Consider the following 14031-nt stretch of genomic DNA (forward strand, 5'->3'; position numbering starts at 1 on the left):
TTGGGTTGAGGTAGCTGGCGACGATCCATGTGACTTCTCGTTGGGATCGCAGAGTGGTGATGCATTCGAAGTTGCACATATTGAAGGTATAGAGATCGATCTCAATTATTTAGGGGTTGCTGATAGGTTTTAGATTAATAGATTCTACCAAGAATACCCGGTACTCCTTCTTCAATCTTTGATCCTCCAAAAATTCACTACCTGCTTTCTTTCCTCTTGTCTAAAGTCAGGTCTGAATCCTCCTCCGGTGGATCTAGGTTTTGGGCCTAACATTAGGCCTGTTGTTAGGGAATAGTAAGCCTCTCCAGGCATTGTGCTTGTTGTTAGTATTTAGCAAGTCTCTTCAAGCTTTAGGTCTATTGCTAGGGTTTAGTACGTCTCTTCAGGCAGTTGACAGCCCTGTGGTGATAGACTCAACTTGACCAAAATGAAAGAACAACAGAAGGAACTTAAAAATACTTCATATTCATTCCCCTCAAATACAGAGTCCCTAAGATAACATAAATAGCTTACAAAAGATGTTATCAACTGAACACTGAAGACAGTTGTCCTAGCTAGGACAATGGGATCTAATAGCTGGACTAACCCATAAAAGAAACTGGTGGACTAAACAGGGAGAAGTACTGTGGTGAACAGTGATTGATCCTATCAATTCCTCCCTCCTTGAGTTGGGGCCTGACCTCAGGCACCGAAAGTTGGAAAACGAGCTTTGATGTTATGGGCATCTTCCCACGTAGCATCTGCAGCAGGGAGTCCGTGCCACTGCACTAACCATTAAGTAATGTTACGTTTCTTTTTCCTGATAATTGCCATGTCGAGGACACGTTCTGGTCGCCACAAGAGTTCAACCTTATCATCAAATTCCGGTAGAGCAATTGTGAGAGGAGTTCCCTCACCAATTCTTCTCTTGAGAAGGGAAACATGAAAAACAGGATGTAAACGACAATTAGGAGGGAGAGACAACCGATACGCAACTTTACCAATGCGAGCTTGAATTTGAAAAGGGCCATAGAATCTTGGTGCTAGTTTATGGGATGGATGCTTCAACAGTGACCGCTGCCTATACGGATGTAGCTTTAAGAATACCCAGTTGCCCACATCAAATTCCCTTTTAGTGCGATTGCTATTTGCTTGTTGCCTCATTAGGTTTTGTGCCTGCTGAATGTGTAGTTTGAGTAGTTGAAGCAGTTCATCCCGAGACTTGAGCGCACCTTCTACCGCATTGACTGAAGTAGAACCAGGAAGATACGAAGATATTGTTGGTGGGGGAGTGCCATAAACTGCTTGGAATGGTGTCATTTTTATGGAGGAATGATAAGTGGAGTTGTACCACCATTCTGCCCAATGCAACAATGTACTCTAAGAGTTGGGTTTATCAGTGGCAAAGCATCGGAGGTAGTGTTTGAGAGATCGATTCACTACTTCAGTCTGACCATCCCATTGCGGATGATAAGCCGAGCTGCGACACAAAGTGGTGCCCTGCAATTTGAAGAAAGCTTCCCAAAAATGGCTAATGAAGATCGGGTCATGGTCACTTACAATCGATCTCGACATGCCATGGAGCCTAAATATCTCCCTCATGAAGATCTCCGCGATCTGAGTAGCAGTGTAAGGATGAGATACCGCGATAAAATGGCTGTATTTGGACAATCTGTCGACAACAACCAGAATAGCATTGTGGTCTTGAGAGATTGGTAATCCATCCACAAAGTCCATGGATATGTCAAGCCAAATGTTGTCCGGAATTGCTAGTGGTTGGAGCAGGCCGGGAGGATTGATGGTCTCGTATTTCTGTCTTTGGCAATGGTCACATTCTACAATGAATGTCTTGATCTCTTTGCGCAGACCGGGCCAAGAAAAATTGCTTGAAAGCCGATGGTATGTACGTAGATAGCCGGAATGGCCTGCTTGGAGTGATGAATGAAACTCATACAATAGTTTAGTTCGCCAATCCGAAGAAGAAGGGACAAAGAACTTGCCTTTATAAAGTAGATGTTGATTGTACCAAGTAAATCCCTTGCTGCTGGAAAGACCCTTTTGTAATTGGGAGATGATTGGTTGAGCTTGAGGGTCTTTAAGGCATGCTTGAGATATTTGGTCCAGACTGTCAAACACTGGAGCAGAGATAGCCGCGATTGAGCACAATTCATGATGCCTTGAGAGTAAATCAGGAACTGTATTCAAACTGCCAGGTCTGTATTAGATTGAATAATGGTAGCCCATGAGTTTAGCAAGCCACTTGTGCTGCGAGGGTGTTGATATACGCTGGTCCAAGAGATGCTTCAAGGTCTAGTGATCGATGACGATGACGATGGTGAATTGATGGCCCAAGAGATATGGGCGCCATTTGTCAATGGAGTGCAATATGGCGAGCATCTCCTTGTCATACACCGATAGTAGCTGATTTCAAGCAGAGAGAGGCTTACTCAAGTATGCAATTGGGTGCCTATGCTACGAGAGGACTGCCCCTATACCCAATCCGCAGGCATCGGTTTCTTTTTTGAATGGAAGAGAGAAATCCGGCAGTGCCAACATCGGAGCCGTCATCAAGGCTTGTTTGAGCGTCTCGAAGGCCGTTTCCGCCGCTGGGTTCCACTTGAAACTGTCGATTTTAAGCAATTCGGTGAGAGGCTTGGTTGTGATGCCGTAATGCTTGATAAATGGGCGATAATAGCCTGTGATGCCCAGAAATCCGTGTAAACCCTTGAGAGTTGTGGGCTTGGACCACTCTTGAATGGTTGGACCTTGGTTGGATCAACAGCAACACACTGGGATGATATGACGTGGCCCAAATAGTCAACTTAGGCTGTAGCGAACAAACACTTGGACATCTTCACCTGTAGAAGATTGGTACGAAGCAAGGAAAATACTTCTTCAAGGTGAGCAATGTGAGAGTGTAAGTTAGGACTATATACCAAGATGTTATCGAAAAAGACTAATACACTCTTGTGTAAAAGTGGTTTGAAGATTTGATTCATCAATGCTTGGAATGTGGATGGCGCATTCGTAAGCCCAAATGGCATTACTAGAAACTCAAAATGGCCCTCATGTGTACGAAAAGCCGTCTTATGGATATCCTCTTTGGCCATTCTTACTTGGTGGTACCCGGATCGTAAGTCGAGTTTTGTGAAGTATGTAGCACCATGTAGCTCATCCAGAAGTTCATCGACCACCGGAATGGGGAAACGATCTTTAACCGTTGCCGTATTTAAGGAACGGTAATCTACGCAAAACTGCCACGTACCTTCCTTCTTTTTCACTAAGAGCACCGGGGATGAAAAAGGACTAGAGCTAGGGCGGATCAACCCTTTGGCCAACATTTCGGTGACTTGTTTCTCAAGCTCGGTCTTTTGAGAATGTGGATAGCGGTATGGTCGGACATTGATTAGGTTTGTGTGAGGGAGAAGATTGATGCGGTGGTCAATGTGCCTAACAGGAGGCAGGCCAGTTGGTAGAGAGAATATATCTTGGAAGGAATGTATGAGAGTTTGGATCGGAATTGGTGTGGGTGGAGGTTGGGTTGGGCCGGCTGTGGTAGGTGATTGGGCTAAAAAGTCCTATTGTTCTGAAGGAAGGAGAGCAAAAATATCTGGACTTTGAACCGAACTTTGGGTCTTGGTGACTCCCTTTAGCACATGAAACTGTCCATCAGTGAAGAAACCCATTACTTTGTCTTGGAACTGCCAGGCTATCAAGCCCAAGGTATTGAGCCATTGAGCTCTTAACACCAGGTCACAACCTATAACAGGTAAAAGGAGGAAGGAGCTCTGGAATGAGTAATCCTGTATCTTTACTTGCACATTGTGAACGATGCTAGAGGGGATGAGTGGTTCGCCGGAGGCTGAACGGAACTGAAGGCCAATGGGGCTTGAGACTTTCAGATGAAGACGGTGGGCAATATCGGGATGCAGGAAATTGCTTGCCGCTCCACAGTCTATGAATACGTTGATATCCGTATTCTTGATCGAGCCTCGAAGGCGCATCATTTCACCAATAGCAGTATGGGTAATGGCATGGAGTGGGTAGGCTTCCTCAATTTCTGGAGTGGGGTCATCTAGGTTGGGAATGCAATCATGGAAATCTTGGGTGTCAAGGTTGTCCTCGGTGGGTATGGGATGAGGAGTGTCTAAGATGGCTAAGAATGGTTGTTTACAGGAGTGGGTGGGGGAGTATGGCTCATCACAGTTGAAGCACAATCCTTTGGCCCTTCTTTCACGTTGTTCTGCAGGGGGTAGGATACGGTGATATTGATTGTTGGTGTGTTTGGTCAGTGGAAGAGTGGGTGGAGTAGGTGGTTGTGTGTGGGTAATAGATGGGATGAGATTGTGAGGACGGTAGTTGGATGGGGAAGTGGTTGAATACTGTGAGGTATGGGTTGGACGAAAGGAATGGGGCCATGAATATAGGCGTGTAGCGCGTGGGCTATCAGACAATTTAGCTTCTGCTCACCGTGCTAGGCGTTGCGCGAGGGTTGAAGGACATGACATCGTGCCTGATTGCCGTCTTCAATCCTCCCAAGAACATGGGTAGAAGCTGATTATCATTCCAATCCGGAGCGCGGCACGACAGCTTGGTGAAAGTTGTGATGAAGATTTCGACCGTAGAGGTCTGTTGGAGGTGTGAAAGTGCGATTTTGAAATCATGATTGGCACCTGCACCGAAATGAGCCAAGAAGGCTGGCACAAATTGCTCCCACGTAATGACTGGATGTCTTTGCTCGAACGAATTCATCCAAAAGCACACATCTGGCCCGAAGTGGGAAGCTGCAATGGCTACCTTTTCCAATGGAGGAATGCGTTGGGTTCTCAAATACCTCTCTGCCATATTGATCCATTCGATGGCATCTTCGCCTGTAAATCGAGGTAAGTCGATTTTTGGTGGTCTGAAGAATTGGTTATCATGCTGGTATTGGTTGTGGTTATGGGTTCTGGGTATGGTATTATAAGTAGGCAACGAGGTGTTAAATTCTGGCAGTGATGGATGTGATTGGTGGTGAATGATGGCAGTGGTTAGAGGAAAAGTGGGTTGTGGTAATGACATAATGGTAGAGTATTGCGGGTGAGCAGCTTGAAATGAAGGTGGTGTGTGCCGGGATGACCCTTGAGTTGTAGATAGTGGGGTATGGAAAGCTGGAATTTGTGTGGACGTATTGAAGCCTGATCCATCGATGAGGGGTGTCGAAATGGATCCAAAGGTGATTGGTGGAATGTTGGCTGGTGTAAGAGGTGGGGAATGGGGTGTAATTGTGGGTGGTGGAGCTGGTGAGACTGTGGTTAATGAGTGAATGCATTGGTGTTGGTGAGTGAGTGCTTGGACCAGTGTGCTTTGCAAGGCAGCCATCTGTGAGGTGATGTGGTTTTGAAATGCAGTGTGGTTGTGGTTGATTGAGTCCATCGATTGGTGAAATTCTTCTTGCAGAAGAGCCAAGGAATTTTGAAATTCAGCTCTCTGTAGTGGTTCTGAGTTATCAGAGGGTTGGTAAGAGGATAAGGCAAGTTGGTTGAGCAGTGGAGGGGAGGGTGGTGGTTATGGAACAAATGCGGTGACTATGGGGGTGGAGGAGGGGGCAGAAGCTTGCACCGTTTGAGCCATGCTCTGATACCAGCTGATAGACTCAACTTGACCAAAATGAAAGAAACAACAGAAGGAACTTAAAAATACTTCATATTCATTCCCCTCAAATACAGAGTTCCCAATATAACATAAATAGCTTACAAAAGATGTTATCAACTGAACACTGAAGACAGCTGTCCTAGCTAGGACAATGGGATCTAACAGCTGGACTAACCCATAAAAGAAACTGGTGGACTAAACAGGGAGAAGTACTGTGGTGAACAATGATTGATCCTATCATGTGGTAGCCCTCTCTGGCCTCTACATAGGGTGGTCCCAGGGTTTAAGAATAAATTAGAGTTGCATCTTGAATTATTTAGTGAAAACCCTAGCAGTGTCAGATGAGGGTAGATCTCTCTAGGTTAGCATTACATAGGTAGTTTTAGGGCTCCCTTAACAGTAATACAAGTCATTCCGCGTTCCGTGGGTAGTCACTGTGTACTGTTAACTATATCTTTTAACGGATTGACACCCAAGTTATTATGAATAAAAAAAATAGAAGTAAGACTACGATGGACAATAAATTTTACTTATTAAAGCTTACACTGATTTTATAAGAATTTAATTATGAAAGTTGAGAAATGGTAAGGCCCAGGTCAATGTTTCACATGAAATTGGAAAGCAGTTTTGATAGAGCATTAGCACTTTCTCTGGACTCTAGAGTACATGGAATAACAATCCGTAGTTGCACAAAAGATATTGGGTTTTACACATGAAAATTCCTGTGTATTAGACTTATTATACACAATTTAAAATTAATGTGAAATGGTAGTTTTACTAGTAGTGTACTTTAGTCAAGAAAAAGGATATCCAACATGTTGGTTACATTAAATTAATGGCAATGAACTCAGAGCTACCCAGAATGGTATAGCCAATATCTGTCATCTACCGAACTTATTTTCTCACCCATTTTTACAAAATAAATAGATAAAAAAAATTAAAACGAAGACAAGCACTACATCTTGGAGGGGCTAATCTTTTGGCTGGATCAGATGCTAAACTCTTCTAGAGAACTGTAAAATGGTTGCATTAACGTATTGAAACTTGGAAGGAGTTCAACATAGTAAAAGGTAAATGAAAACTCTAGGCCAAAGTAAAAGAGAGAGACTTCTTTTGCATTTTGGAGTTTTAAGAACAAAGATCACAACCAGTTCGCCACCACACCACCACCACTTCCATATCAGCTTTTGAACCACTCTATCTTGTGGAAAAGTCAAAGGCCTTAACCACGAAACTAGAGGGAAAGCCGGTAAACAAGAGAGAGTACTTTGTGTAGTTTAATGAAAATTTTCATTGTTTAAAAAAAAGTAAAGAGAGAAATCGGATCAAGAAAGTTGTGTGAATAATGTTGATCTATCTTGTATAAGGTGGCTCAACGTCATATGATTTGTGCATAAGTGCGTGAGTATAAATGATACAACTAGTTTTGTTTATATAAATTGGAAATAGTCGTATTCATTTTATCTCTTAATTACAATCCTTCAAAATCTGCATCTTAAGTGAGTAAATGTTGATAAGAATTAGTAACTACTAATATTTAAACTATTTTCAATCTAGTATTTGCATGGTTGAAAAGTTTAGTAACTATGTTGAGAAAATGATTCTCTAATATGTAGTAGCTTGTAGATGATGAATTATAAACTGATGAGCTACATCTTTTAATACTCTTTTTTTTTTTAACAGATCAAACTATCTGTAATATCCCAAAAATTCGTATTTATTTTTTGAGGATTTTTCGGAATTAAATTAGTAGTTGTTGGTACGAGTATGTGGTTCGTAGATGGAGCAGAAGTGTTTAGGACGAATTTTTATTCCAAAAGTATAGTTTTAGGGGGTGCAAAGGTTGACTTTTTATACGTTGGGTTTCTCTAAAAACTTCTTTCACAAAAGTTGTAGAGCGCGTCGATATGAGTTCGTGGACATGTGGCACGCATCAATCGGAGTTCGTATGTGAAAGTTATGGTTTGCGGAAGTTTCAGATATTTTTGGAAACCACTATAAATAGAAGTTTATGTTTTTGGAAAGTTACTATTTCCATTTTGTCAAGTTTCCCTTTTCAGAAACTCAGAAACCTCTCTTCTCTCTCCTGAAATTCGACTGACCCGACCCGACCAAGCTTTTCCGGCGATCTCTGGCCATGAAACTTGGCTAGCTTCTTCTCCTCCACCGTGCACTCCTCCCTGTGGTATCCTCTAGCGTCAATTCTCAGTGACGGTGGTGCAGCAAAGCGGTGAACTCGAGTGCAGTCGGACCCAACTGAAATTCCTAGCTCCGGTGACGCGTGGCTTCAAGATTTCTATTTTGAGTTCGTAGGAGCCTCCATGGTCGATCTGTGGTGGTTGTTTGGAGCGATTTACGTGGGAATTGGATCAACTCAAGGTGAATAGTTCACGACGGCTTGTGACAGCGATCTAGGCCTAGTTGGCTTGAACCCTAAGTATTAAAATTGATCTATTTGATGTTCTTGATATTTTGGACGGTTGGATTAATCTAGTTTGGAGTTTTGGCCGGTGGTAGTTGTGGTGGTTGTGCCACCGACTGTGGTATGTTTTGGCAACCTTCCGGCCATGTAATTGATAGTTTCTAGTTTTATATATCATCTACTCGTCGATACAAGCGTTTCGATATATAATACGTAATTTTTGGAGATCGAATGAATATGTTGTGATTTTTAAAGTTTCGGACCGTTCGATGATTCGATCCGTGAGGATTTGAGCGTTCAATTGGCTTGTGATTTTGACATATCGATCGTAGAAGTATTCTGGAGACATTGGGTTTCAGATGTGGTTTCGCTTCAATTGGAGCCACTTTTGGGGATTTTAGTTCAAAACAGGGTTTTCGGACTTAAATCGTTTGTGAATCGTTACTAAGTTGAAACCGTATGTGATTAGCTACTTGACGAAGTATTCTTGGACAGTTGTTTTGTGGTTTGGCTGCTTTGTTCTGTATTGAAGACGCAGAGGGAATTTCGAGGTGAGTAATCTCACAAGGTTCATTTATGAACGAAATTACCTTTATCGTTTTGGGAGTTATTTAGTTAACTGCAAACTATAATTGGTATTAGCTAGTAGTCATTCCTGAGCGGATGACTACGTATATGTGTGTGTGTGTGTATATATATATATACGTGAAATATATATAGGTTTGTGGATTTTGTTGATTGATGAAAACAATATGCATGAATGATGTTTTTTATTGTTTTGGGTTATGGATTTTCAAAAAACAAATGATTGTGAAAATGTTGATTTCTATTGTTTTGAAAAACATTGAGATTTGTGTAATATTTTGAGTCCTGAGCGACTCCTTTAAATGTTTTACTCTGAGGGACAGTGAGGCCCGAGGAATTAAGGTCACAAGTGACCTTAGGAAGTATATCGAGTAATCACGTCTTGAGAGAATGAGTGGTTACAATTTCAGTTAGAGCTCTAGTCTGTCTGCCAGTGTAATTCATGGGGTAACTGTGCGAGGTTATATCAAACTCATGAATTTGTGTTTTAAGGAAACAAGGTGTGAGTTGCTTTCCTTATTTTGTGATTTGAATAGGAAACCAAGGTGTGAATTGCTTTCCTTATTTCGTGATTTGAATAGGAAATCAAGGTGTGAGTTGCTTTCCTTATTTCGTGGATTGAAAGAAAACAAAGCGTGAGTTGCTTTCATTAGTTGGTGTTTAAGGAATCAAGGAGTGTGTTGTTTTCCTTAGTTTTGGTGTGAGTTGATTTGTGGTGGTTTTAAGTTACTCATACGAGATTTCACAAGCTTACCGGGTTTGTTGTATGGAAACCCGGTGCACTATTCAATGGTGTAGGGGTTAATCCTGCATGTCAGGATAATCATGGCTAAAGCTGAGTAACATCCTTGCAACTTTACGGTAGGAAGCCATTTTTGTGACTTTACCATTGATAAAGACTTTTGTTGTATAGTAAGCTCTGATGAGCGTTTACGTTTTATTTTGTGTTGACAATTTAATTCGTAAGTTTATGTAATATATGACTCTGTGCAGCGGGTCAATATTGACATAGTGGGTTTCAGGGCATCAATATGTACTTGGTTTAAAGGGAAAAAGTTTCCAGGTATTTTGTATTGATGGCTGAACCATCACGCATGTATAATTATGAGATTATATATCGATTTTTATCTGTATTAAAAATCTGGGGCATGATACTATCATTATCAAATTTCAAGTTCATATGATGCTTTTCTGATTTGGAGCCTAAGGTTCATCCCATACTCAGTCTGTTCGATTCTCCCATGCCAATCTCAATTTCCTTGGCTCAGAATGATGAAAATTGAATATCTATTTTTTTTGTTTATTTTTTTATTTTTTTACAGTATATGTATGTACTGCTATAACTAAGTTTAAATATTGAGAACTTTTTAAATACACACCCCTAATTACTTAATACACACTCCTTACTCAATATACCTACCATTTAATTTCTCATTCTAATATTTTACTAAATACACAACCCAAATTACCTAAAATATCCTTAAACTAAAAAAAATCATGAAATACACTATTATTTAACTACATTAAGGCTAGGGCTGTCAATTTCGACACGACCTGATAACACGACTCGAAACCCACACGAAATAAAGTGGGTTGAATCCGCACGATTAAAAAGCGGGTAGGCAACGGGGTCGGCCGCGGGTCAACCTGCCAACATGAAGTGAATCCATATAACCCGATTATGCTATACTTTTTCTTGAAATTTTGGACAATTTGAAATATTTTACTTCATCATTATTGAATTTAATTATTTATGAATTATTTATATTCTTCGTCTTATGAAGTTTTTAGTGAATTTAATCAATTTATGTTTTTTTTAGTTAAATAGGTCGCAGTGTTAACCCTTAAATGGGCTATTTTATCCAACACCACACGACCTATTTATTAAATGGGTAAAGCGGGTTGGAAACGGGTAACCCGTTTAATAAATAGGTTGGGTTTGAGTTTAAATTTTCGACACGATTAATAAATGGGTTGGGTTTGGGTTTGTCCTTTGTGACACGACATATACCTTGACCCGACACGAACCCAACCTGACATGACCCATTGACAGCCCTAATTAAGGCTACTATTTAAGTTGATTAGTATATATAATTGACCATATTAATTACTTGTGTTAGTTATTGGTAAATCCATAAAGATTTATTATTGTTCCCTTCAAATAGATGCTTAGAAATAGGTTTTGTATTATTTGAGTTCTCATTCACCAAACACAGAAACACCCTATTGATCAAGTATAAAATTTTGAGTCAAACATTCAACTAAAATTGTATCAGTAGTTTTTCCACAATGACAAAACCACGAAGTTGTCATTGGATGGTTAAACAAATTAACAATTATAAAGTTTTATACATGTGATGTTTTATATTAGATAATAAATTGACTAATCATAACTTTTAGGAAAAAAAATCAACTAAAAAGTGGAAGTAAAGCTATATATATTTTTAAAACAATGGCAGTAAGTCATTTTGAAATTCTAGATTATATGGTCTCTCACCCATTTAATTACAATTTATTTAAGGAAAATTTAAATTAGATGGTTTCTAACTTTATTCTTGTTTTAAATGAGGATGCCATTTATAGAAGTTCATTGTGTTTATAATTATAGAATAATATAAGGAAGATATGATTATTCTTATTTTTCTTCTAATATATAGATGTCTATTTTGGTCATTTAATCTACCTATAAAATCTGATTTGAAATATAAAATAATAGGGATGTGTATTAAGTAGTTTAGGGTGTGTATTTAAAATTTCTCTTAAAGATTTCTTCAACATAAACAACTAGATTTTTTCATTAAACCTAAGAGCTTGGATAAAGATAAAAAAACTTAAATAAAGATAAAGATAAAAAAAAAAGATAAAAAAAAACTTAAATAAGATTTCACCAGATTCTGGCAAATTTCATATACACGTCCTTGAAAAGTATACATCTTCACTATGATAGAAATACAAAAAGTATAAGAGTACACCACTCAACTTTATACGCAATTTGAGTCTTTGTATCCAATTGGCGTATACACTCTTTTAAGACCTACTAAATCACTCTACCCTCTGAATTACGCTAGGCTTGGCATTTAAACCCGTAACCCGCAAACCCGCACAAACCCGCCCTTTTAGTAATCCGGGCTAAAAAAAGCCCGCACGCAAAAAACCCGCAAATTAACGAGCTTTGCAGGCTAAACCCGTTGGAACCGGTTAACTCAAAACCCTTCCCAAAAATCCATTTCTAGCAAACTTTTAAGATTTTTAATTTTTTTAAATTTGATTTACTCTCAAACTTTATCTTATTCTAGCAAGCATTACCAAACGAGGCATTAATTGTAAAAATACGTGATCCGTGAGGATTCGACCGTTGGATCGTCTTATAATTTTGTGAGGATGATTCAAAGGCGATCTGGGACGATCCAACCATTAGATCTTCACATAATTTTGAGATGATGATCCTAAGGGCTATCCGTGAGGATCTGACCGTTGGATCTTCGTATAATTGTGAAAAGATGATTCAAAAGGCGATCCGTGAGGATTCGACCGTTGGATCGTCATATAATTTTGTGAGGATGATTCTTAGGCGATCCTGGACGATCCAACCGTTGGATCTTCGTATAATTTTGAGAGGATGAACCTAAGGGCGATCTGTGAGGATCCAACAGTTGGATCATCATATAAATCGGTAAAGATGATCCTCTAGGTGATTTGTGAGGATCCGACCGTTGGATCGTAGTATAATTGTGATTTGTGCATTATTTTTTCTCAAAAAAGGAAAGGAAAAAAAATCTAAAAAGATAGAAAATAAAAATTTTCAAAATAGAAAACCAAAAAAGTTCATATAGAGAAAATGGCAAATGCGGGGTTATATACATAAGACTGAATTGGTTTTAGTTGCTTTAATAAAAAGTTTTTTTTTTTTTTTTTTAAATGTTTATGGGTTTTAATGGGTTCCAATGAATAACCCTCAAACCCGCCGGGTTTAGCCAGCGAAACCCGCTAAGCTAACAGGTTCTTACTGGGTCGACCTGTTAAGAACATGACCCGTTAAGAACCCGCACGGTACCGGCACTATATCCGCACGTTGCCAGGCCTAAATTACGCCCTCAAACACAGCTCACTTTGCTTTGTAGCTGTGGTGACCTTAACGTTGTTCCTTTCACTCTACTTGTTCCACACAAGCTTTCTTCAATTTATACCATTAATAGAAGTTTTTACGTTACTTTTGATGCACATTCATAATTTAACCACTATCTCCCTCATTGATGTTGTAGGAAGACTAAGGCCATGTTTGGTTCACGGAAAGGAAATATCAGGAAATGAAACTTGTTCATTTCCTGCGTTTGGAATGCAAAAGGAAAGGAAATCGTTTCCTGAAAGAAGGGAAAATAAGGGGGAAAGTGGTTCCTTCCAAATCTCAAAGGAATCACTTTCCCCCCTTCTTTCGAGAAATTTTTCTATCCTCCAGTAGAACCATGTCAGCCTGACACATGGTCTACCAACCCAATAGAATAACGCCACGTGGATTTATTTAACACCTCATATCATAGCAAATTACCCTACATCCTACTACAGTAAAACCAACATGAAACAAAAAAAAAACAAGAATCTTAAACGGGACGTTAACAACTATCGTTAACTGATGCAAACACTATTCGAAGGAACCCTAGAGAAATTTGTTTATCTCATCAACCCGAGAATTCGCTGCTACAATCTTGTTATCTTTCTATAAAGATTGAACTTCCTCTCTTTAACAATGAGTAGAGATGCAAACGATGATCATAATCAAGGTAAACAAAGCTGTTCAATCATGTTATTTTGAGTCTGATATGTATGTATTTGGTACAAGTTTATGAACTTGCTTCTGTGTTTTTCGAATTGGGTTCCAACTGCGTTTATAGTAAAAGTTCATGTACTTGCTTCCGTTTTCTCTTCCATGTTCTACTTGCTTATGTTTTTTTTTTCCCTGAATTGGGTTTTATTTGTTGCTTCTGTTGTTGCCATAGCTTCTTGCTTTGCTCATCTTTTTTCTTTTCTTTGGGTTTAGTTTGTTGCTTCTGTTGTTGCAAGTTGTTGCCATAGCTTCTTGCTCTGCTCCTCTTTTTTTTTTTTTTCTTCCGAATTGGGTTTAATTTTTTGCTTCTGTTGTTGCAAGTCGCTACCATAGTTTCTTGCTTTGCTGGTTTTTTTTTTCCTTTTTATTTTTCTTCTCTTTTCCCCCAAGCTACATAGCTAGCTTCTTGCTTTGCTCATCCCCACCCCCCTTCCCTAGCTACTTCGCTTAGGCTCTTCAATCTATTAGTTTGGTGCGTCCTTTTTCCTATTGTTTTGTTGGTTTCTTTTAGGAGTTGTGTTCTAGAGTAAATCGACACCCCTCTATTATATAGATGATTGATTGGAGTGAATTACTAAATAATTTATTA

Source organism: Rosa chinensis, chromosome 7 (assembly GCF_002994745.2).
Source record: "Rosa chinensis cultivar Old Blush chromosome 7, RchiOBHm-V2, whole genome shotgun sequence".
NCBI lineage: Eukaryota > Viridiplantae > Streptophyta > Magnoliopsida > Rosales > Rosaceae > Rosa > Rosa chinensis.